General features: G+C 38.2%; 1 long non-coding RNA gene across 1 annotated transcript; it reads right to left on the bottom strand.

Moving 5' to 3' along the window:
• Window positions 1-466: 466 nt before the first annotated feature.
• On the bottom strand, window positions 467-22934 carry LOC146914583 (uncharacterized). Its single transcript, XR_015014301.1, has 4 exons — window positions 22674-22934; window positions 21480-21962; window positions 1304-2020; window positions 467-980 (listed from the first exon to the last, which is right to left on the bottom strand). It is a non-coding gene; the product is annotated as an uncharacterized LOC146914583 (long non-coding RNA).
• Between the last annotated feature and the right edge of the window lie 1399 nt (window positions 22935-24333).

The following is a 24333-nucleotide window of genomic DNA, read 5'->3' as shown; positions in this document are numbered from 1 at the left end:
ACTGTCTAGATGATGCAAAAAGCAGGCCTGATAGATATATCAGTCGAATGGCTGCTGACTATAATGAACTATGTAAAGCGGGTGATTATGAGGTGATAGGAGATGACGAAGAGTTGTACATTATTGAAAATCTTGATCCTGAAGAAAAGGTTGTTGCTGAGAAGAAGGTTGAAGATTGAAAAGGATGAAAGCTTTAATCTTGATGATGTTAGTATAGATCTTAGGGCAGATTAAATTAAATATATATCATTAGGTAAAATGTGTAATGATATAAATTCAATTTTTTTTGGTATAATGATATATATATATATGAGGAGGGATCCATTGACTCCAAGAGTAAGTGTAATGAGTTACTCCAAATTTTAACCATTGATTTTAGTATTAATTAATGGTTGTGATTGATTACTATCAATCCCTATGATAAGATTCTACTAGACCATCCACCCGTGCTGTCGCACGGGTCATATTGATGGCAAACAAAACATTCAATTATATTGTAATTAATAATCTGTTTGTGCAAATACAATGTTAAAAATAGTAATACAACTTAAAAAAGAGAACAAATCATGCAGGTACTTCCCGATTCCCCTTATAAATTTATTTTCCAAATGCAGTTTGCTAAGGTCTTACAAAGAAACACTCTTTAACAATTTTCTTATTCAGATTATTCAAAAAAAAACAATTTTGTTTTTCATTGCTACATCTTTTAAGCAATGAATTCTTCAAATCTAATAATAATCAAATGGACCATACAATCTGCTATTTCCACATGTTATAGAGTTGGCAGACTCATCATCTCAGTTTTTTTTTTCATCCTTCAATTGAATGCCTTGTTGTTTATGGCAATCTCCTACCATTCACAAAGGAACTGAACAGATGCAGTGCTCTAGAAGGTTGTGCAAAGGGTAACATGTGAGCTGCTCCCTGTATAGTGGCAAAAGTTAACAAATTTCCATACTCAAAGTTGCCCAACCTCCAACCTACACATAGATATGCAATGCAATTAATCAACTCTTACTCATCAAATCCAATGATGTCAACCGCGAATCGCAGAAAATGATGGGTTGTTTAAATTCTACAAAGCTACAATGATATAGCCCTGCTAAATAGCATATCTCATAAAAATAATGATTTGTTTAACTTCCACTACGCAATAGCACCACTATAGCCTTTATTTGACAACAGTAACAAAAACCACTGTTGATTTTGAAAACTGGAGCGAAGAAATTGCATAACCATACTATAGAATACTGAACTTATTTTTCGAAATGTAGAAAATGGTTAAATTGTGAAAAAAAATTACCTGGCCTTTGTGGAACCAAGCTCCAAATGGGACTGTAATCTTGATATCCGCTGTCATAATAATTTAACAAATGATCAGCTTCTTAGTAATCAGAGGATTTCAAGAGAACTGATTAATGGAGATTTGGAAGCCTGAGAGTGAGTAAAACTTGTACGGAGTCGTTTTGATAAAAGAGTGGTTTGCAATTATACTAACACAATATCACTTACATTCATTTAGCAAAGAATACACTTTAAATATCACATTCAAATAAGTACTTCAAAAAGAATACACATTACAACTTCCCCAACAAAGTTAAATTTTACATTAAGCAAAGAAAACTAATTGGACAAAGTAAACTTGTGTTCATGTTACCACAGTAATAAATAACCAAATAATGCAAAGACAATCACAATATACGATAAATTTAACAAAGAAAGTAACACTTTGAGGACCACGTATTGCAGGTCGGTTCTCCAATTCTTAGAGACAATTATAACTTTTAACTTCCTAATGCAGTCATATATGATTTCAGTAGACACCAATTGAGAGAAAATTCCCATTCAAATCAACCAATTTCAATACAATTTCTTTAAATTGCCTAAGAATGTCTTATGCTAATATAAGATGGAGAACAAAAAAAATCTACAGAAAATCCAACAATTCAAATAAGATAAAAAGGATGAAAGAACCTCCTAAAGCAACACAAATGAGCAGAAAAAATATTGAAAAAGAAGCCTGTTATACCCTAATTTTGGACCTAAAAATACTTGTTCAATTCTTCTTTCCTTGTATTTCAAGTCATTTGATATGTCTCTGATCAATTGCATCTTTCTCTGCATTTTATTTCAATATTACTTGCAAAATTCATAAAAGGGTATTTTAGTCATTTCCTATGTTAAAATTTCTTTCAGTCTTTGAAAAATTATTTGAGTCTTTTCAATTGGTTTGTATAAGTCTTTGTTTCAATTCTATGTCAAAATCCATTTCAAAAATTGCATTTGAAGTCATTTTGAGTCAGTTTTGCCCCTAGGGGCATTTTAGTCTTTTCATGTGTCAAAACTCTGTTTAAACTCTCAAAATTGTCTCTGAGTCTTTTAACTTTGTTTGTATAAAGTCTTGCTCTAATTCTTTGTTAAAAATCCATTTTAAAATTTGCATCTGAGTCATTTTCAGTCGTTTTAGCCCCAGGGGCATTTTGGTCATTTCACACGAAATTTTGGCAGAGAGAGGTTACTTTAAAGTACCTCATTTAGATAATTGGTTCGTTTTAGTCCGTTTTGTCAATTTTAATTGTTTCACTTTACGTTTAGTCAAATTACCATTTTTAGTCCAATTTTATTTTATTTTTTTTAAAAAGTCCTCAAAACTCCCAAATTTGTGTCCAAGTCCTTTTTGATTCAAATTTTATTTTTAAGTCCTCTTTTTTCTAGTATTTCGAAATTTTATTTTATTTTTTACAATTGCAGATTAGTCTTTTTTTAAATTTACAGATCAGTCCTTTTAGTTTTCGAAATTGCAGAACAGTCCATGTCCAAGTCTCAGTCCAAATCATCAGTCCAGTACAGGTGTCAAACGCTCATTGGATCAGAAGTCACAAGCTGGCCTATAAATCCCAGCCAACTCATCACATGTGTCAGAGAGATACCATTCATCACGCGCCAACTCACAAACAGATTCCATTCTTCCATTTCCCAGGAAAATGGATCAAAACCACAAACTCATATGAATCCCCAAGAACATTCATCAAGAACTAAACCCTAACCGTTTTCCAGCAACACAATTCCACACAAATTCGTGCCAAATTCATCATCAAAAACACAATTCAATACCAATTCGAGCCAAATTCATCATCAAGTACATAGTTCGAATAACAGATTCCACAAAAAGCAATCAAACAGTTTCAATTTCTCAATTGATTGAGACCTATTTCGATTCTCAGAACATCTTCGACGAAGATTTCATCATCGAATCTTTGCCTTCTCCCTGCAATTCGAACCCTAGGGTGATCACAGGAAGAAGACCTAGGAAGAGTAGAAGAAGGATCGAATTCGAAGTGAATCAAAGAGGAAGAAGACGAACAACGTCGAAGCACTTACCAGAAGCTCAGGGAGAATCCGAAGAAGTTTTCATCATCTTCTCGCTCAGATTTTCGTTCGAAATCAGGTAAACACACGAATCCCTCTCATTTTTGTGTCCGAAATATCATCGAAGAATCCATGATCAAAATAAACGGTGAAACAAGTTAGATCGAAGAGTTTCGAACTCTTTTCCTTCAAAAAAACTTAAAAAACCTCGAAACCGAAAGCATCAATGTGTAGATCCATCACGTTTCACCGTTTGTTTCGAAAATTAGAGTTCATATTCATGAACTGTGTGGGATTTAGGGTTGATTTAGGGTGTCATTTCGCCTGAACCATCAAAGAAAAGATGAACGGCGCCGTTAGGGTTAGGTTGGGAGGAAGAGAGAACGAGAAGAAGATGAGGAGAAGAAAGAGAAAGAATGTGTTGAAATGAAAGGAAAACCGGCTCATTGTTTTTATAAGGGAGCGAACCGGACCGGTTCACCTGAACCAGTCTGGTTCACTCCCTAAACCGTCTCTTCCTTCATCCTCACCACTTGATCTGCTTGATGATGATGTGTACGGCTTAGATGCCATGTTCCTGTGTGCCTGAATGTGTTATTGTGCGCCTGCTGCTTCTGGACCCTTGGATCTAGGTCTAGATGGAGCTGGATCAATCCAATGCTCCTGATGCGTTTGGATAGTCCAGATCCATCAAAGATCTTGGGCATGGGCCTTATGTCCCTGCAGACTTCGTTTTTTCCTTTTATTTTTACTATTTCCTACACTGTCTTTGATATTTGTACCCCTGGCATGCTTAAAATGTTTTAGAAAATTCTAGAAAAATTTATAGAGTTTTCTAAATATTTTTGTGATGTTTTTGTGTTGATTTTATAATGAAAAACTTGATAAAAAATATTGAGATAGTTTCTAGTGTTATTTCTTGAATTTTATGTTAAAATTGGTGAAAATTGGCTTAATTTTGTTTCCAATTCTTGATGTACACTTGTGATCCATGATATGTGATTTTGTGAGGAATTTACCATAGTTTGAATATGTTTTTACTGGTCATGTGCATATGTTGTTCACTTGCTTGCTTTGCAAGTAATGTTGGTAAATAAGTAGTGTAAATAGGTCTAAATCCACATTAAGATATAAGGCTTACTATAACTCTTAGATTCTCATTTTTAAACCTGGATTTCATGTCTTATGTTGAACCATGAGAATTATAAGTCATAGTTAGGCCTTGCCTTGGTGAGGAATTTTAGGTCTATTATACATTACTCTTGCTTATTTCATATCCTTTTTTTCCCTTTTGGTTATGATAGCTTTACTTACCCAAATCTCTCTCTCTATGCCTTATATTACTAACAATTTCCTCTATTGTATTTCATACATCATGAGCATTTCATCTCCCATCTCACATCTTCATCCTTTTATCTTTCTACACTTTAAAGTTCATGTAAAAATTAGAATGTAAAGACTTAGGAGTTTTTGTAATATTTTCCTTTATGCAATTTTAAATTTCTTGCAAGACCATAGAATGTAAACTAGGGCATGATGTAATAAGGACAATGGACTCTAATAATGTACACCGACACAAGCACCGACACATGCACACACATCACTTTAGGTATATAGCTAAAATATGCATGTTTAGATGTATGTTTAGGATTGTATGTTTAGATGAATGTTTAGGCTCTATACTTAGAAAAATCAATTTTCCAAAAAATTATGAACAAACTTCACTCAAATCATTTTCTAAATAAACCTTGGGATCAAAATCCCATTGAATTTTCCCTTTCTTTTTGCAAATCACTAATCAAACCCCACTTTTTTTCTTAAATCTCAATGCTCATGAAGCCTCTCAATCTCCATTCTTCAAAATTCCAATTTTCAAACTTAAAATCAACCAACAAAAACAAAAACATTTTTGGAAGAGAACTACGGTGGATTTGATCCCTTAAACGGGTACGTAGGCAAGGAATCAAAATTCCTTCAATTCAAATAAAATAAAAATTCAAGCACATCCTTCTCCCTCCAATTCTTCACTTAGCAAACTTTAGGTGTAAATATCATTTCAAAATAGCATTTAAAAATAAAGCCCGCGCGTAGAAATTAAAGACGGTTCCTATAGGATACTATAGTCGTTATGGGTGCCTAACACCTTCCCGTAGCGAAAACAACTCCCGGACCTCGATTCTCAAGGGTTTTGCTTACTTTTTCCCTTCCCAAGAAAAAATAAGATATCACCGGTTTAAAAGGTTCAAACGTAATCAATGTTTGACACCCGAAAACCAAGATAAAACTGCTGGCGACTTCACTGGGGAGATTCGAGAGTTACGCCTAGTCTTTATTTCCATGCTTGCGCTCTTTTTACTTGTTTTTTTTACTTGCTTTCCTATGTGAATAAATGTTTAATTTCTTGCAGACGTGTGGGGTGAGAATATCAAAAGTCCTGCACCCGGGCTGAGTGAACTTAGGATTTAGGAGGGATATAATCGACAATTCATTCCGGGGGTTGCCTCGTGTATTGGATTATGCGATCAATCCCACATAGCTGAGGCATTTTGGGGGTGATGTTGTCGGCGTGTGTTGTCACGTTTAGGAACTTTACTTCTAATTGTTCTATGACGCTATGAACCGAAGATAACCGAACCCATCCATGGCCATTTTTCTAGGACGTAGTGCGGAGGCTAAACCGAGTGTTGTCTCGAGTTTTAGTCGTCACGCGATACTACACTCAAGTTATACCTTCCACGGATAATCATGGAGCGAGTGTTGTCTCGTGACACCATGATATACGTCGGAGAGGTTGCAACTTGGGAACCTTTTTAGAACCCGGTTACTTTTTCCTAAAGCCCTAGTTTGACCGGACGCCGTGTCCACCCATGACTCCTCGACTTTGAACTTCAACCCACCATGTTTTCTCCGAACTTGAACATAATCATGCACTCATGCATACATGCATACATGCATAAACTTTTGTCATGCATTGTTATCGAAGGGCTTAGACAAGTTGAATTTGTAAACATTGTAGGAATGAAGAAGACTAAGTCCTACAAGTTAAAGGAAGTGGATTTGGCTAGTTTGAGAGAGTTGGCACTCAAGGTCGAGGATCCGACTGGTTTCCGACACCGTTATGGGGCTTTACTTCCTATTCTCCAGACTAATGTGGATGAGAAGCTTGTGCACACTCTAGTGCAATTCTATGATCGGGAGTATCGGTGCTTTACTTTTCCGGACTTTCAGTTGGTGCCTACTCTAGAGGCTTATTCTTGTTTGATGGGTTTATCTATTGCTAAGGGGGTACCCTTCGCGGGGCTTGAGCATCCTCCTACTTCTTTGGTTATTGCTAAGGATCTCCATCTTACAACCTCCGATGTCTCCAAGAATCTTGTCACTAAGGCACGTATCCGAGGGTTCACTTCAGAGTATCTTCTTGGGAAAGCTCACCTCAATACCACTTGTCAAGACACTCTTGAGGCTATTCTTGCACTCCTCATCTATGGGCTAATCCTCTTTCCAAATCTTGATGACTTCGTGGATATGAATGCTATTATGATCTTCCACTCCAAGAATCCGGTTCCTACTTTTCTAGCTGACACATACCATGCTATTCACGATCGTTCCGGCAAAGGTCGTGGATATATTCTATGTTGTGTGCCTCTCTTTTATAGGTGGTTTATTTCGCACCTTCCGAAGTCTTTCCATGACAATCCGGAAAATTGGTCTATTTCACAGAGGATTATGGCTCTCACTCCTAATGAAGTGGTTTGGCTCACTCCAGCTTCTAGAGTCAAGGAAATCATCTTTGGTGGTGGGAAGTTTCTTAATGTACCTCTTCTTGGTACCCGGGGTGGAATCAACTATAACCCTGAGCTTGCTTTGCGACAATTTGGTTTCCCGATGAAAGAAAAACCCATCAATCTTGCTACAGCTCCTTACTTCTTTCACTACTCCAATGCTCCCACGGGAATAAGAGAGGATTTCATGGAAGCTTGGTCCAAACTTCGGAAGAAAGAGGTGAAGCATACGGGTGTAAGATCCGGTATTGCTCATGAGGCCTATACACAGTGGGTGATAAACCAAGATGAGGAGATTGGTATGCCTTACCCCTCTATGAGATATGTGTCTGCATCTATTCCTACCATGCCTTTGCCTCTACTCCCACCTACCCAGGAGATGTATCAGGAGCATCTAGCTATGGAGAGTCAGGAGAAGCATCAGTGGAGGGCTAGATACTATGAGGCTGAGAACTTGATCATGACTTTGGATGGAAAGGATGAACAGCAAACCCATGAGGTCTTGACACTGAAGAAAGAGTTAGCTAAGGCTAAGAGAGAGATTGAAGAGAAAGATAGGTTGCTTATGAGAGACTCTAAGAGGGCTAGGGGGGCCCGTGACTTCTATGCACGATATTGCAGCTATGAGTCTGAGTCTGAGGATGATGCTTCCACTTCTTATGCTTGAGGATCTCCATTTCCTGTTGCTATTTCCATTTGTTTGTGTTGTTTTACATTTCAAAGTCTATCCCTTGGCTTAGCATTTCAAAGGGAATCGTCTTGTAAAACTATATGTTGGTTGTTTGTTTCCCGTTCATGTCAATTGTTGTTTAGTAATGTTTACAAGTTTCTAATTTGTCTAAAAACCCTTCGATAACACAAAAAAGAGTCTTTTTGCATATGCATTAACACATCTCACGCATCATATACATTCATCGGTCACAAAAAACTTCTCTCGTGCTCATTGCCTCCTGGTTTTGTCCGCCGCAGTCTGAAAAGTGGCTCGTGCTCGCAAAGTCTACCAACCAGATAGAATTCATCAAACAAGATTTCACAAGAGAAGAATTATGGCTAACTTTGAAGAAGAAAATGCTCAGCTCCGTGCCGAATTGGCTGCTATGAAAGAATACTTGGCTAAGGCTCATGACGCAATGTCCACCATGATGGCTGCACAGGAACAACCAACCACATCTGTTCCAGTCTCTACTGAAGTGATTCCCTCTATCCCACTGTCTACTGTGGCTACTGATGCTCGGTTTGTTATGCCTAACGGCCGTCCTTATGGCCTCTCAGCCTACGACTCTCCTAATACTGATGCTGGTGTCTCTGGTTTTGCTGGTCAAGGACAGATTCCTGTATCCACCGCTATGCCTCAAGTGACTACCGTTGTTACCGACCCTATTGTACACATTGCGCAACAGGTGATTGATGTTGATACACCGCACGGACAAGATCCTCCAATGGAAGCTATGAAAATACAGTTAAGAGAGTTGGCTGGAGAACTCCGTGAGGTCAAGGCTAGCCGGGGAAACAATGGTGTTCCTGCTAAAGCTCGTGATCTATGCTTGGTATCCCGATTTGAGGTCCCTAAGAAATTCAAAGAGCCAGAATTTGATAAATACAATGGAACTTCTTGTCCACACAACCATGTCATCCGGTACGTCCGAAAGATGGCTAACTACGCAGATAATGACGCACTGATGATCCACTGCTTCCAGAGTAGCTTGGCAGATGATGCAGCAGATTGGTACACTAGTTTGAGCAAAGACAACATTCATACCTTTGAGGAACTCGCTGCTGCTTTTGAAAGTCATTATGAATTCAATACCCGTCTGAAGCTAAATAGGGACTCTCTTAAGTCCTTGTCTCAGAAGTCAGATGAAACCTTCCGTGAATATGCTCAGAGATGGAGAGGGGCAGCTGCCCGGGTTTCTCCTCGGCTTGATGAGGAAGAATTAACACAGACATTCCTGAAGACTCTGAAGAAGGAATATAAGGAAAGAATGATAGTCTCTGCTCCAAACAACTTCTCCGACATGGTTACTATGGGAACTCGTCTAGAGGAGGCTGTCAGAGAGGGTATCATTGTTCTTGAAAAGGGTGAATCTTCAGCCAGTGCACCAAAGAAGTACGGTAATGGCCACCATAAGAGGAAAGAATCTGAAGTAGGGATGGTATCTGGTAACCCATCTGCAGTTGCTACACAATTACCCTTGCCCTACCAATATATGCATTACTCTCAACATCCTTTCTTCCCGCCATTCTACTAGCAATATCCTCTGCCACCGGGTCAACCACCAGTGCCCGTTAATGCCATTGCTCAGCAAGTACAACAACAGCCTCCTGTTCAACAGCAACAGCAGCAACAACAAGGTCCCCGACCCAGACCTTCTTTTCCACCAATACCAATGTGGTATGCTGAGCTGCTCCCAACCTTACTTGCTAAGGGACACTGTGTTACCAGGCCAGGCAAGCCTCCGCCCAATCCTTTGCCTCCCAGGTTCCGACAGGATCTAACATGTGAATTCCATCAGGGCGCTCAAGGCCATGATGTTGAAGGTTGCTTTGCTCTGAAATATATTGTGAAAGACCTGATAGAAAAAGGACGGTTGACTTTTGAAAACAGCGTTCCTCATATTCTTGACAATCCACTTCCAAACCATGCTGCTGTTAACATGATCGAGGCTTTTGAAAGGGTCCCTGTTCCTCAAGAGGATCCCATGTTGAATGTCCGCAATGTCGTTACTCCCTTGGTGCCACTACATGTCAAACTTTGCCAGGCTTCTTTGTTCAATCATGATCATACTTCTTGTTCAGAATGTCTTCAAAATCCTATGGGCTGTTGTGTGGTGCAGAATGATATACAGAGTGTGATGGATGACAAGCACTTGATTGCCAGTGATGTATGTGTGATTGTGCCAGTGTTTCATGATTCTCCTGTTGAAACTGCATCTCAGACAAGAAATGTTGAGCCCTTAGTGATCAGGTTACCTGGTCCAGTATCTTACGCCTCTACAAAAGCAATTCCTTACAACTACAATGCAACCATGATTGAGAATGGAGTGGAGGTGCCTCTGGTGTCCCCAGCAACAGTTGATAACGTTGCCAGTGAAATCACAGCTCTGAGAAGCGGGAAAGTCCGTCCACCCTTGTTTCAAAAGAAGGTGGTTACACCTATTGCCACAATAACTCCGCCAGTTGCTCCTCCTATTGACAAGAGCCCCGGCCCAACAGGCCAATCTATTGACGAGTCTAATCTGGATGAAATTCTGAGGCTTATTAAGAAGAGTGATTATAAGATTGTTGACCAGCTGCTGCAAACTCCGTCAAAGAAATCCATCTTGTCTTTGCTTATGAGCTCAGAGGCTCACAGGAAGGTGTTGATGAAAGTACTGGAACAGGCCTATGTTGATCATGAAGTCTCTGTGGATCAGTTCGATGGAATAGTGGGTAACATCACTGCTTGCAATAACTTGGGGTTTGGTGACGATGAACTCCCCGAAGCAGGGAAACACCACAATTTAGCTCTGCATATCTCGGTACATTGCAAGTCTGACATGATATCCAATGTGCTGGTGGACACTGGATCATCCTTGAATGTAATGCCTGAATCTACACTAAGACAGTTGAGTCATCATGGAATCTCTCTAAGGGGAAGTAGTTATCTGGTTAAAGCTTTCGACGGATCTCGCAAAGATGTTCTTGGGGAAGTAGACTTGCCAATTACCATTGGTCCTGAGACATTTCAAATTACTTTCCAGGTTATGGACATCAATGCTTCTTACAGTTGTCTCCTCGGAAGACCGTGGATTCACGACGCTGGGGCAGTAACTTCTACTCTGCATCAGAAACTTAAGTTCATGAAGAACGGGTCCGCTGAAGGGACGTCATTTCAAGGCTTGACTGTTGAAGGTGCAGAACCCCGGAGGGCTAGTGCTAGCATGGCTTCATTGAAAGACGCCCAGAAGGCTGTTCAAGAAGGGCAGGCTGCTGGCTGGGGCAAAGTGATTCAGATTCTGGAAAACAAGCGTAAAGAGGGCCTTGGATTCTCCCCAACCTCAAGCGTTTCAACTGGAACTTTCTACAGTGCTGGGTTTATCAATGCTGTTGCTGAAGATGCTGCTGAGAGTAGTTATGTGCCTACATTTGTTGTACCAGGAGGCACTGTGAGAAATTGGGAGGCCATTGATGTTCCTTTAGTCATGCATGCTTCCATGTAATGTGTCTTGTTGCTCATGTTTTTCTTTGTTTTCAAAATAACAATCCTTTCGCTCTGCCCAAGGCGAAAGTGATATCATTGTAAGGGCATGTTTGTTTCGGCATTGCCGTTATCAATAAAAGTTGTCGTCTTTCTCACGACTCTTTTTTTTTTTACTTTTTAGTGCCTTTTTCTTGGAAATAATGGTAATACCAGAAAAAACCAAAACATCTGTATTTTCTTATTAATTTCAAAAATCTGCATAGAAAACATTTTTCTAAAATCATCCCAATCATATTATGCAGATTGAACCATAATGAACCCGTTGAACACAGTGACCCTATGGTTCCTCCAAATTTTGAATTCCCTGTATATGAAGCTGAAGATGAGGATGATGATGATGAAGAGATACCGTATGAGATCACTCGACTGCTTGAACAAGAAAGAAGAGCCATTCAGCCTCACCAGGAAGAGATTGAACTCATCAACCTGGGTACTGAAGACAACAAGCGAGAGATCAAGATTGGTGCTGCACTTGAGCCAGAAGTGAAAAGGAAGATTATTCAGCTCCTCCATGATTATCCAGATGTCTTTGCATGGTCCTATGAAGATATGCCGGGTCTAGATCCCAAGATTGTGGAACATTGGATACCGACAAGACCTGAATGTCCTCCTGTCAAGCAGAAATTGAGAAGGTCTCGTCCAGACATGGCTCTTAAGATCAAGGCTGAAGTACAAAAGCAAATTGATGCGGGTTTCCTCATGACAGCTGAATACCCTGAGTGGATTGCCAACATCGTACCAGTACCGAAGAAAGATGGGAAAGTTCGAATGTGTGTTGATTACAGAGATCTGAACAAAGCCAGTCCAAAAGATAACTTCCCATTGCCTCATATTGACGTGCTTGATGACAATACTGTTCAATCCAGAGTGTTCTCCTTTATGGATGGTTTCTCTGGTTATAATCAGATACGAATGTCTCCTGAAGATAGAGAAAAGACGTCCTTCATCACTCCGTGGGGAACGTTCTGTTATAAAGTGATGCCGTTTGGCTTGATAAATGCTGGTGCTACCTATCAAAGGGGTATGACCACTCTGTTTCATGATATGATTCACAAAGAGATTGAAGTATATGTTGATGATATGATTGTGAAGTCAAGTGATGAAGAGCAGCATGTTGTGTATTTGAAAAAGATGTTTAAAAGACTGAGAAAGTACAAGCTGCGGTTGAATCCTAACAAGTGCACATTCGGTGTACGATCTGGAAAGTTGCTAGGCTTCATTGTCAGCCAGAGAGGCATTGAAGTTGATCCCGACAAAGTCCGAGCCATCAGAGAGATGCCGGCCCCTCAAACTGAGAAGCAAGTCAGAGGTTTCCTCGGACGTCTGAACTATATTTCAAGATTCATATCTCACATGACTACTACCTGTGGACCAATTTTCAAATTGCTCAAAAAGAACCAGCCTGTTGTATGGAATGATGAATGTCAGGAAGCTTTTGATAGCATTAAAGAATACCTGTTGGAACCACCTATCCTTGTCCCACCAGTGGAAGGAAGGCCTTTGATTATGTATCTGTCAGTGTTAGACGATTCAGTGGGTTGTGTTCTCGGTCAGCAAGACGAGACTGGAAAGAAAGAACATGCTATCTACTATCTGAGCAAGAAGTTCACCGACTGTGAGACTCGGTATACAATGCTTGAAAAGACCTGCTGTGCTCTAGCCTGGGCTGCCAAACGCCTGCGTCATTATATGGTGAATCATACAACTTGGTTGATATCCCGAATGGATCCAATCAAGTACATCTTTGAGAAACCTGCTGTTACTGGAAAGATTGCACGTTGGCAAATGTTGTTGGCTGAATACGATATTGTGTACAAAGCTCAGAAAACAATCAAAGGAAGCATCCTTGCTGAGCATCTTGCTTGTCAACCTCTTGATGATTACCAGCCAATTAAGTTTGATTTCCCTGATGAAGAGATTATGTATCTGAAAGCAAAAGACTGTGAAGAACCACTGATCAATGAAGGGTCGGACCCCAATAGCAAATGGGGATTGGTGTTTGATGGTGCTGTTAATGCTTACGGTAAAGGAATTGGAGCCATCATTGTAACTCCGCAGGGGCACCACATTCCTTTCACTGCTCGAATAACTTTTGAATGCACAAACAACATAGCTGAATATGAAGCATGCATCTTGGGCATTGAAGAAGCCCTTGACCTGAGAATCAAACACCTTGACATCTATGGAGATTCTGCACTTGTTATTAATCAGATAAAGGGTGAATGGGAGACTCATCATGAGAAGCTGATCCCTTACCGTGAATATGCAAGACGTCTATTGACATACTTTACAAAGGTTGAGCTGCACCACATCCCTCGGGATGAAAATCAGATGGCTGACGCTCTTGCTACTTTGTCTTCTATGTTCCGTGTCAATCACTGGAATGATGTGCCTGTAATCAAAGTGCAGCGTCTTGATAGACCCGCTCATGTGTTCACCATTGAAAATGTGCCAGATCAAGCTGATGAAAATGTGAATGATAAAAAGCCATGGTATTACAACATCAAGCAATTCTTGCAGAGTCGTGAATATCCACCTGGTGCTTCCAACAGGGATAAAAAGACTTTGAGACGATGGGCTAGTAAATTCCTTCTGGACGGAGAAATCCTATACAAGAGGAACTATGACATGGTCTTGTTGAGATGTGTTGACAAACAAGAAGCTGAGAAATTGATGCATGATGTACATGACGGTACCTTTGGGACCCACGCTTCGGGTCACACCATGTCAAGAAAACTGTTAAGAGCCGGCTATTACTGGATAACTATGGAGCGTGACTGCCACAAACATGCTAAAAGATGCCACAAGTGTCAAATTTATGCTGACAAGATTCATGCGCCTCCACATGCCCTCAATGTTATATCTTCACCATGGCCTTTCTCTATGTGGGGCATTGACATGATCGGAAGAATTGAGCCAAAATCTTCCAATGGACATCGTTTCATTCTAGTGGCAATTGACTACTTCACCAAATGGGTTGAAGCTGCTTCCTATGCAAATGTGACCAAGCAAGTGGTTGTCAAATTTATCAAGAATAACATCATCTGTCGATATGGTGTTCCCAACAAAATTATCACTGACAATGGTTCCAATCTGAACAATAGCATGATGCAAGCTTTATGTGAAGAATTCAAAATTGAACATCATAACTCTTCTCCTTATAGACCTCAGATGAATGGTGCAGTTGAGGCCGCTAACAAGAACATCAAGAAGATTGTTCAGAAGATGGTCACTAATTACAAAGACTGGCATGAAATGCTACCTTTTGCCTTGCATGGTTACCGTACTACAGTGCGCAGTTCAACCGGGGCAACACCTTTCTCTTTGGTATATGGTATGGAAGCAGTTCTCCCTCTGGAAGTGGAGATTCCATCTCTTCGAGTAATCATGGAAGCAAAATTAACTGAGGCTGAATGGTGTCAAAGTCGGTACGATCAATTGAATCTGATTGAAGAGAAACATATGGATGCTATGACTCATTGACAGTTGTATCAAGTGCGAATGAAGAATGCTTTTGACAAGAAAGTCCGACCTCGAGAATTCAAGGAAGGCGAACTTGTATTGAAAAGAAGGATAAGTCAACAACCCGACCCAAGGGGCAAGTGGACACCTAACTATGAAGGTCCTTATGTTGTCAAGAAGGCTTTCTCTGGTGGTGCTTTGATTCTTACACACATGGATGGTGTTGGACTCCCAAATCCTGTTAATGCCGATATAGTCAAGAAATACTTTGTCTAAAAAGAAAAGAACAGCGTGGTAGGTCGAAAACCCGAAAGGGCGGCCTAGGCAAAAATGCGCTTCCCGGTGGATCGAAAACCCGAAAGGGCGATCCAGGCAAAAGTTAGGGACAAAAAAAAAAGAATATAAAAGAGCTCGCTGAGATTGTACGCAACTCAGGCAAGAATGAGCGCCTCGATGAGCCGAAAACCCGAAAGGGCGGTTCATGCAAAAATGAGGTTGATAAAAGACAAGTAACTATATCTGGCAAATCACCATCACCCCTTGGGGCATCTGCAACTGTCAATGATCGTATTCATCAGAGGCTTCTGTACTTGTGAATTCAAAATTTCTATGAAATGTAGCGGTCATCGTGTTCAATGTATCACCAACCAATAAAATTACCATTTTCCAAGCTTTGTAAATCCGTGAAGTCATGCCTTTGGCTGACTCTCACTCTTCTACATCAATTTGAGCCTGTGCTATTTGTTTGAAACTCTATGTTTCTTGCTACTTTCAATACTATGTACAAAATATTTTCTGTCTACTTGATGATGTCAATGTTTGAAACAAACATTTTTGAACATTGAAAAATCTTTTTCTGTCTATTCTGAAAGCAAACCTGAGCAATAGGGTACATTTCAATGAAACATGCATGAATAAATGAGTGTCAATGTCTATTTCAATACATGTTACAAGCAGGTTACTCCCCAGGATGATCTGTGGTCAATGGCAAGAATGAAAAAACAGAATGAAAATAAAAAAATAAAAAAAAGTTGAAAAATGAAAACGAAAAGCTTGCTAAGTTGAAAACCCGAAAGGGCGGCTTAGGCAAAAATGAGCGCCCCGCTGATTGACAACCTATGAAGGCAAATCAAGCAAAAATGGGGCCATGAAAAGAATATTATTCCCCGGTGAATCGAAAACCCGAAAGGGCGGTTCAGGCAAAAATGGGATTGAAAATGAAAAATGAAAAGAATATTGAAAAGCATTGACCACAGATGCGAATATCCAATGTTTACCCAGCACTGACACGCCTAGTAACGGCGACCTGTATCCAAGAACTTTCCAAGGGTCCTTCCTTTACAAGTCTTATTGCCCTCAGCCATGGTTTTGATACGTCTCTCAACGACGGTCTCTCCAAAGAGGTTTTCCCCTGTGAATATGTTGCAGCACGAGCCACTACGTGCCCAATCCTCCAATGTTTTGTCTATCTCTGCGAAGCTTCTCTGCCAAATTACAAACCAATCATGCATTTCAAGCATTCATACATGCATAATCATGCATTTTATGTGCTCATACATTCAATAATCTTATTATACCATACATACATGTTGCATTTCCAATTTCAGTTTTCAATCCAAATCAATTCCCATTTTCAATTCAGTTCAATTTCCAACTGTCAAATCCAATTCAATTTCAACTGTCAAATTCGATGCAATCTCAATTCTCCAATCTCAATTTCAAATTCAATTTCAACTGTCAAATTCGATGCAATCTCAACTTTCCAATCTCAATTCCAAATCATTTCCAAATCTCAAATTCGATGCAATCTCAACTCTCAAATCTCAATTTCAATTCAATTCAATGTCAATTCGAAGCAATTTCCAATTTCAATTCAATTCAATCTCAATTCGAAGCATTCCCAATTTCAATTTCAAATCAATTTCCAATTTCAATCCAATCTCAATGTCAATGTCAATTTCAATTTTCAATTCAATTCCAATTCAATCTTAATGTCAATTTCAACTCTCCAATCCAATGTCTATGTCTATGTCTCTAAATCAATCTCAATTCTCAATCCCTCTTTCAATGTCAACTTCCAATTCAAATCAAATCAATGTCAATTCACTCTCAATTTGCTTTTGGGCCAACAAAAATGGTCATGTCTACCCTCAAATCAAGTCAATGACAATTTACCCTCAATTGGTATCTTGTCAAATCAGGCTTCCAATTTGTATCTTGTTATCGGTCAAGTGACTAGTTCGATCCAAAGAACAACTTGTACCTGCTTATATACCTATACTTCCGGACAAACGACAAGTTCAATCCAAAGAACAGTTTGTACCCAGCTTATGCTTTGTTATCGGTCAAACGACAAGTTCGATCTAAAGAACAGTTTGCACTCACTTACATGATGTGGTGCTGATCCAACGGCAAGTTCGACCCAAAGAACAGTTTGTATCAACCCTTTTGTCTATATCTCCAGCCAAACAGCCAGTTCGATCCAAAGAACAGTTTGTGTCTGCCTATCTGTTTGTATCTTCAATCAAGTGTCAAGTTCGATCCAAAGAACAGCTTGTATCTGCCTATATGTCTATGTTTTCGGTCAAGTGCCAAGTTCGATCCCAAGAACAGCTTGTACCTATCTCTTGTCTTGTATTCCTTGGTCAAGTGACTAGTTCGATCCAAAGAACAGCTTGTACCTTATTTTCTAACCCCTGGTCTGTCCACCATGCCAATGTCCACCTGAATCCCCAGTGACATGACATGTTCCATGGACTCCAGTTGTTTGTCTTGCATTCATAATCAAAGTATTGCATGGCATTCATATTTTTGAAAATCTGAAAGCGTATTTTTATGTCCAAAAGCAGTGCAAATGTTAATATTTAAGTATCTTCGTCCCGTCAAATCAAAGACTTCGTCTCTTGACTCTCCGGACAAAGAAACTTAAATAGGGGCAGCTGTTATACCCTAATTTTGGACCTAAAAATACTTGTTCAATTCTTCTTTCCTTGTATTTCAAGTCATTTGATATGTCTCTGATCAATTGCATCTTTCTCTGCATTTTATTTCAAAATTACTTGCAAAATTCATAAAAGGGTATTTTAGTCATTTCCTATGTTAAAATTTCTTTCAGTCTTTGAAAAATTGTTTGAGTCTTTTCAATTGGTTTGTATAAGTCTTTGTTTCAATTCTATGTCAAAATCCATTTCAAAAATTGCATTTGAAGTCATTTTGAGTCAGTTTTGCCCCTAGGGGCATTTTAGTCTTTTCATGTGTCAAAACTCTGTTTAAACTCTCAAAATTGTCTCTGAGTCTTTTAACTTTGTTTGTATAAAGTCTTGCTCTAATTCTTTGTTAAAAATCCATTTTAAAATTTGCATCTGAGTCATTTTCAGTCGTTTTAGCCCCAGGGGCATTTTGGTCATTTCACACGAAATTTTGGCAGAGAGAGGTTACTTTAAAGTACCTCATTTAGATAATTGGTTCGTTTTAGTCCGTTTTGTCAATTTTAATCGTTTCACTTTACGTTTAGTCAAATTACCATTTTTAGTCCAATTTTATTTTATTTTTTTTAAAAAGTCCTCAAAACTCCCAAATTTGTGTCCAAGTCCTTTTTGATTCAAATTTTATTTTTAAGTCCTCTTTTTTTTAGTATTTCGAAATTTTATTTTATTTTTTACAATTGCAGATTAGTCTTTTTTTAAATTTACAGATCAGTCCTTTTAGTTTTCGAAATTGCAGAACAGTCCATGTCCAAGTCTCAGTCCAAATCATCAGTCCAGTACAGGTGTCAAACGCTCATTGGATCAGAAGTCACAAGCTGGCCTATAAATCCCAGCCAACTCATCACATGTGTCAGAGAGATACCATTCATCACGCGCCAACTCACAAACAGATTCCATTCTTCCATTTCCTAGGAAAATGGATCAAAACCACAAACTCATATGAATCCCCAAGAACATTCATCAAGAACTAAACCCTAACCGTTTTCCAGCAACACAATTCAACACAAATTCGTGCCAAATTCATCATCAAAAACACAATTCAATACCAATTCGAGCCAAATTCATCTTCAAGTACATAGTTCGAATAACAGATTCCACAAAAAGCAATCAAACAATTTCAATTTCTCAATTGATTGAGACCTATTTCGATTCTCAGAACATCTTCGACGAAGATTTCATCATCGAATCTTTGCCTTCTCAATGCAATTCGAACCCTAGGGTGATCACAGGAAGAAGACCGAGGAAGAGTAGAAGAAGGATCGAATTCGAAGTGAATCAAAGAGGAAGAAGATGAACAACGTCGAAGCACTTACCAGAAGCTCAGGGAGAATCCGAAGAAGTTTTCATCATCTTCTCGCTCAGATTTTCGTTCGAAATCAGGTAAACACACGAATCCCTCTCATTTTTGTGTCCGAAATATCATCGAAGAATCCATGATCAAAATAAACGGTGAAACAAGTTAGATCGAAGAGTTTCGAACTCTTTTCCTTCAAAAAAACTTAAAAAACCTCGAAACCGAAAGCATCAATGTGTAGATCCATCACGTTTCACCGTTTGTTTCGAAAATTAGAGTTCATATTCATGAACTGTGTGGGATTTAGGGTTGATTTAGGGTGTCATTTCGCCTGAACCATCAAAGAAAAGATGAACGGCGCCGTTAGGGTTAGGTTGGGAGGAAGAGAGAACGAGAAGAAGATGAGGAGAAGAAAGAGAAAGAATCTGTTGAAATGAAAGGAAAACCGGCTCATTGTTTTTATAAGGGAGCGAACCGGACCGGTTCACCTGAACCAGTTTGGTTCACTCCCTAAACCGTCTCTTCCTTCATCCTCACCACTTGATCTGCTTGATGATGATGTGTACGGCTTAGATGCCATGTTCCTGTGTGCCTGAATGTGTTATTGTGCGCCTGCTGCTTCTGGACCCTTGGATCTAGGTCTAGATGGAGCTGGATCAATCCAACGCTCCTGATGCGTTTGGATAGTCCAGATCCATCAAAGATCTTGGGCATGGGCCTTATGTCCCTGCAGACTTCGTTTTTTCCTTTTATTTTTACTATTTCCTACACTGTCTTTGATATTTGTACCCCTGGCATGCTTAAAATGTTTTAGAAAATTCTAGAAAAATTTATAGAGTTTTCTAAATATTTTTGTGATGTTTTTGTGTTGATTTTATACTGAAAAACTTGATAAAAAATATTGAGATAGTTTCTAGTGTTATTTCTTGAATTTTATGTTAAAATTGGTGAAAATTGGCTTAATTTTGTTTCCAATTCTTGATGTACACTTGTGATCCATGATATGTGATTTTGTGAGGAATTTACCATAGTTTGAATATGTTTTTACTGGTCATGTGCATATGTTGTTCACTTGCTTGCTTTGCAAGTAATGTTGGTAAATAAGTAGTGTAAATAGGTCTAAATCCACATTAAGATATAAGGCTTACTATAACTCTTAGATTCTCATTTTTAAACCTGGATTTCATGTCTTATGTTGAACCATGAGAATTATAAGTCATAGTTAGGCCTTGCCTTGGTGAGGAATTTTAGGTCTATTATACATTACTCTTGCTTATTTCATATCCTTTTTTTCCCTTTTGGTTATGATAGCTTTACTTACCCATATATCTCTCTCTCTATGCCTTATATTACTAACAATTTCCTCTATTGTATTTCATACATCATGAGCATTTCATCTCCCATCTCACATCTTCATCCTTTTATCTTTCTACACTTTAAAGTTCATGTAAAAATTAGAATGTAAAGACTTAGGAGTTTTTGTAATATTTTCCTTTATGCAATCTTAAATTTCTTGCAAGACCATAGAATGTAAACTAGGGCATGATGTAATAAGGACAATGGACTCTAATAATGTACACCGACACAAGCACCGACACATGCACACACATCACTTTAGGTATATAGCTAGAATATGCATGTTTAGATGTATGTTTAGGATTGTATGTTTAGATGAATGTTTAGGCTCTATACTTAGAAAAATCAATTTTCCAAAAAATTATGAACAAACTTCACTCAAATCATTTTCTAAATAAACCTTGGGATCAAAATCCCATTGAATTTTCCCTTTCTTTTTCTTAATCAAATCCTAATGAACTTTAATCATACTTGGACCATATTTTGCAAATCACTAATCAAACCCCACTTTTTTTCTTAAATCTCAATGCTCATGAAGCCTCTCAATCTCCATTCTTCAAAATTCCAATTTTCAAACTTAAAATCAACCAACAAAAACAAAAACATTTTTGGAAGAGAACTACGGTGGATTTGATCCCTTAAACGGGTACGTAGGCAAGGAATCAAAATTCCTTCAATTCAAATAAAATAAAAATTCAAGCACATCCTTCTCCCTCCAATTCTTCACTTAGAAAACTTTAGGTGTAAATATCATTTCAAAATAGCATTTAAAAATAAAGCGCGCGCGTAGAAATTAAAGACGGTTCCTATAGGATACTATAGTCGTTATGGGTGCCTAACACCTTCCCGTAGCGAAAACAACTCCCGTACCTCGATTCTCAAGGGTTTTGCTTACTTTTTCCCTTCCCAAGAAAAAATAAGATATCACCGGTTTAAAAGGTTCAAACGTAATCAATGTTTGACACCCGAAAACCAAGATAAAACAAAGCCAAATAAAATGGTCAAACACAACAAACATAAAGATTCAAAAGTTGGCCATTTTGAACATTCATCATAGGTATGAGATGTCAATCTATTATGTGGGATACTCCTCTACCAATCAAACCTGCAAATTATGAATAGCCAATCATACATGCAAATCAAATCAGTAGCACATATGAAGTAGGAACATTACATTTCTCAAGAATGAAACAAAACAACAATTCATATTCCAATCAAATTTTTATAACATATGTTATGCTAATCAAATTCAGCTGACATTTTAAATCACTTTAATCAAATTCATGAAGAAATGCTTGTTTTCTTGGTAAATATCAGAGGCATAAATTGGAAACAAAGTTTGAACAGAAAATCCAAAAACCAAATTGAATATGTGAACCACAGAACTTAACCAATAGGATCACAAAGCCTTAATAATCGGTCTTCATTCAACCTTCACAACGTTGAATTTGGCTACCGCAAAACCATTCAACCTGCAAAAATAGATAATGAATAACGTGTAATTTGGATGAACAGATATGTCATAGAATTGTCAAAAGAAACATAGTAGTCATTTCTGCCGACGTACACTTAATCACAACCAAAAAAACTATCGAAACTATGAGGCACAATATAAAAAGAGAACTCTAGAAAACTTTCGCCAATTCCATCTGAAAATCCAAATTACCTCTTTCTATTTGTAGATGTCGTGATTCAATTTATAAATTGATAATGTCTACAAATCTAGAACAGAAAAAGATCAAAATGAACAGGGAATTTTAAGAAGTTAAAAGAAACAGCATAATTTCAACATTGTAATCAAGAGCCGGAGAGCTATACTATATGTGATCATGTTGTGTTAGTTAGATCAGTAGCCCTGATGTAAAAGTAAAAAAGGCATGAAAAACGCAAACAGAGAACACACATTATTTATTACAAAATTCGACCAATTTGTGCCTACGACTCCGATTAAAGAGCGGATACAATACCTATCTACTATTCAAGGTTGTTTACAAAGTATAACATCTATTTAAATACTACGGTACAGATTGAGCAACCTGCTCACTTAACATGTGCGAGTCTTACCCACATGTCCATGTTCATTCTACAAAACATGCCCAGAAGTAACAATCTAAAATCTAATTGCATTATTTTGAAATAAGCCAAAGAAGAAAAACATAATTTGAAATATATTTTAAGCTTACCCTTCTATCTTCCAGGTTACAAACTCCATCATCAATTTCGTCTTCGCTTTCACGGTCTGATAACACTTGTTCCAATGCCATGGGCTTCATCAACACACAACAAAATGAGCAATGGACTCAGAAACATATCAATACATTATCTTACTAATCCACATCAAGTGCTAAAGCTACGACAATATGCAAATTATATGGATTTAATCCATATATTATCTAATTAATCCTAAAGACATGAAAACCAGTAGCATTTCAGTTACTATTGACCCCATGCACTCTTGTTTGTTAGAGATAGAATAAAATAAAATTTCTAAAAGCTAATGGTAATTACAAAATGTGGATTAACAGTCTAGTATTAAATCCATAATGGTAATTAAAAAATGAGCATTAACAGTTTAGTATTAAATCCATTTATGGAGATGCCAGATAACTGTTGAACCAAAAAGGCAAGGGATCTCTACGGTTTTCAAATCAAAAGAATCTTTAATTCACTTATAGAAATTAACTTGTACATAAAATAGGCCATACACCAAGCATGTTAGGAAGCACATTAGGTGAATAAAAAATCAATGAGATCTAAGACAATTAATCACCTGAACTCTGTCTGAGAGAAAGAACGACCTTGTCTGTAGGAGCATACGACTGGAGAAAGAATTTTGACAAAAATGAGTATATCAGGACTTCTTAAGATTGAAAACAAAACAAAAAAGGATGGATGTGACTCAACTGTCTCAATCTAATAATATATCACGGTGACTACATTTAAAAGGTATTCTTTAAAAAAAAAACATATATCTGATGATGCAACACAACAGTAAGAAACTTCAATCACAACATGATAATTTCTAGATGTAGTGATTCAATTTTAAAATGATAATTTCTACATTAAAAATTAAAAGACATTAGAGTAGAGTAACTAAGTAAGTACCTGAAGACGACGATTACGATGGATAATCTGAAACTCATGCCCGCACATGTAAAGGCTCTGTGAAAGTCAAAATGGTTTCCGAAATTCATTACGATGCAGGTACCCGGAGACAATAATAATGGAAAAGTTGAATCTAATCACTGAAAATCAAATCAAACAGAAGACGATGTCATATGGGTTTGAGAAATTTGAGAATTTCATATTCGGGTCTGAGCAAAATAACAGAACACAAACAGAAAATCCTAAGGTGATTCATATGTTGGATAGGTTAAAGAATACTAACCGAATCATGATGGATTTGGTTGCTGCATCAGGTGAGAAAGACAACGTTGTAGCTATTCTTTCCCCTTTAGAACCTTCTCACCCTCTCTGTTCTGAATCTTCTTTCTGCTGAAGTTTTTTCAGCTGGTTCGATGGGTTTTCCGGTTCGATCCATCTGGCCTTTTCTGATTTTAAGACATTTTCACCGTTTTTTTAAATCAGGGTTTTTTCGGAGAAGGACTTCTGCTACGACGTAAGCGCAATTACCGAGGGTAAGGTTTTGAGATGCGGCGAGTAGGGCGTTGCAGGAGAGAGTGGGTGTCGAGGGTATTGTTAGGGTGAGATGGAGGGAGTTCAGGGAGGATGAGGGAGGCGGTTAGGGTTTTTGGGGTGAAAATTTGTGGAAGAGGAAAAGAGAGGGAGAAGAAATAGCGATGAAGAGGAAAGAGGAGAAAAGATGGTGTGAAGTTTTTGTGC

Source organism: Medicago sativa, chromosome 6, assembly GCF_051527215.1.
Source record: "Medicago sativa cultivar Bolivia chromosome 6, Bolivia_mono, whole genome shotgun sequence".
Classification (NCBI taxonomy): Eukaryota; Viridiplantae; Streptophyta; class Magnoliopsida; order Fabales; family Fabaceae; genus Medicago; species Medicago sativa.
Note: the sequence above shows the minus strand (reverse complement) of the source record. Positions and strands in the feature narration are given on the sequence as shown.